This window comes from Gigantopelta aegis, chromosome 7, assembly GCF_016097555.1.
Source record: "Gigantopelta aegis isolate Gae_Host chromosome 7, Gae_host_genome, whole genome shotgun sequence".
Classification (NCBI taxonomy): domain Eukaryota; kingdom Metazoa; phylum Mollusca; class Gastropoda; order Neomphalida; family Peltospiridae; genus Gigantopelta; species Gigantopelta aegis.
The window spans coordinates 5,943,421-5,945,920 of NC_054705.1; the positions used below are offsets into that span (position 1 = coordinate 5,943,421).

At 43.1% G+C, this 2,500-nt stretch overlaps 1 protein-coding gene across 1 annotated transcript in view; it reads right to left on the reverse strand.

Annotated features, from left to right (window-relative positions):
* Positions 1 to 2,500, reverse strand: part of LOC121376965 — a 31,805-nt gene that overhangs the window by 9,164 nt on the left and 20,141 nt on the right. The window lies entirely within an intron of this gene.

Here is a 2,500-nt window from a genome sequence, read left to right on the forward strand (position 1 = left end):
GGTTTCCTCTCAAAATCTGTGTGGTCCTTAACCATATGTCTGACGCCATATAACCGTAAATAAAATGTGTTGAGTGCGTCGTTAAATAAAACATTTCTTTCTTTTCTTTCTTTGATTAGTGAGAGAGAATTCTATGTAGTAGTCTTAAACCCCCCCCCCCCCCCCCACTGAGTCATGAAAACTCACCCTCTGTGTGGGCGTAGGTGGTGGAAATTGTGTGGAGTATGAGTGTGTGTGTGTTGGGGGGGGGGGGGTCTAGATAGACTGTTGCTAGAGAAGTTTTTAAGGGTTTTTAAAAATAAACTTCGCTTAGAGCAGAGAGGTTCGACCGCAACTCACCCACCCCCTAACACACGCCCCTGCGGTGGGAGCCGGTATCGGGGTTCGAACTCAATACCGACCAGCCTCACGGTCAGCGACTCAACCACGAAGATGCTGGTTGTGTTTGACTGACGTAGGTATTCTCCATCACACGGTATTTCGTTTGATGGATTAGCGGCGGGGTGAGTATTTAATACGAAGTATGTGTGTGTGAATCAATCATAATATATTAATATATAGCACTGCCTGTAATGCACATTCATTACACCCACGTCACTGGGTGAAGTTGGGATCGGGGGCGGGAGGTGGGTGGGGGATGCATTTAGTAGAAAAGAAGAATGATATAGCTTATATGGCAGAGGAATATACACATAGACAAATACGCGCACACACACAAAAAGAACTCCCTCCCCACTTATATACACTGTGACATACAGACACAAGTGCAAGCACAAACGCACATGCAATCAAACGCAAACACATAAACTCAAACAAAATACACAAAATCATGAACATGCACACACAGATATACACAGACACACGCAAACACACACACCACACGCAAACACACACACACACATACATACACACACACACACACACCAAATTACGAGGCCCTCTTCTATAATACATACAGTATACATGGCGACTATATTACTCAACTGTATATTTAAACTGCATTTAAACAGTAACACTATTTCTTTCCATTCTTTTTTTATTTTCATATTTTTTTTATCTAATATATTTCCTTCCTCTGGTTATTCTTGACTGTTTAAATGTAATTTAAATTTACCGTTATGTAATATAGTCGTACCCCCCCCCCCCCCCCCCAACCCACCCCTTTAGAGACTGTACGATCCTCCACTTGATAGTGTGCCCCCAACCCCTTCAAATATCGTTCCTTCGACCCTGAAAACTCTTTACTTGACTTCCATACTAAAGTTAAAGTTTTTTTGTTTTATTTTTTAACGACACCAGTGAAGCAGATTGATTTAATAATCATCGGCTATTGGATGTCAAACATTGATTTAATAATCATCGGCTATTGGATGTCAAACATTGATTTAATAATCATCGGCTATTGGATGTCAAACATTGATTTAATAATCATCGGCTATTGGATGTCAAACATTGATTTAATACTCATCGGCTGTTGGATGTCAAACATTTTGTCATACTGATTTAGTCTTAGAAAGGAAACCCGCTAAACAAAATTCCATTAATAGCTAGGAATTTTTTTACAGTATATGCACCATCCCAGACAGGATAGCACATACCACGGCCTTTGATATACCAGTCGTGGTGCACTGGCTGGAACGACAAATAGCCCAACTGGGCCCACCGACGGGAATCGATCTCAGACCGACCCGACCGCGCATAGGCGAGCGCTTTACCATAGGCCTACGTCCCGTCCCCATGTCCATACTAAGACGCAGTACAGTATGTATATTTCCCTGCACCTCCTGACATCCTTGTCCTCTGCCGTTAATAAAACTGGTCTGACCCACGACACTACCTAACGACCGCCGGCAGTAGGGGTGTATAGCAGGTGCCTCTTAACAATGCCAGAAGTAACTACTGAACACTCCCCCAAGTGGTAAGACTAAGCCCAAAGCTAAAAGCTGATGGAATGGCAGGTGTGTGGCACAGATAGACACAAGAGACAAACGACTATCGCGGTTGGAGAGACAAGGACTGGGATGTGGAGATGGACAGCGAAAGAATTTGAAAGATAGGAGGAGTTGCCTGATCGGAAAGAAATGAGACGGAATGCAAAGCAGTGAAAGGAAAGGGGACAGTGGGATAAAAAGAAAAAGAAAAAACCGAAAAACAACGCAGTACAACTGTGTTACTGTGAATGAAATATTTTGAGGTAAAACTTGATGGATAGTGCACCGCGCACGTACTGACAGACGTGTCGACGTGATCACTAACGACTGAAGGAGATCACTCACTAATAAAGACGTCGGGTGAACAAGAGAGAAGAAAGATATCAAACGTGTGACAGGTCTGACAGGTTAACCTGGGGTTTTTAATCTTGGGACAGACAGAACACATGTCAAAGTCAGATGTGTCCACTACAGGCGTGCATGAACAGTTCTCTCTCTCAAAAACATTCTTTGTCTGTCTCTCCTCTCTCTCTCTGCCTATCTCTCTGTGTCAATCTCACTTTTTCTCT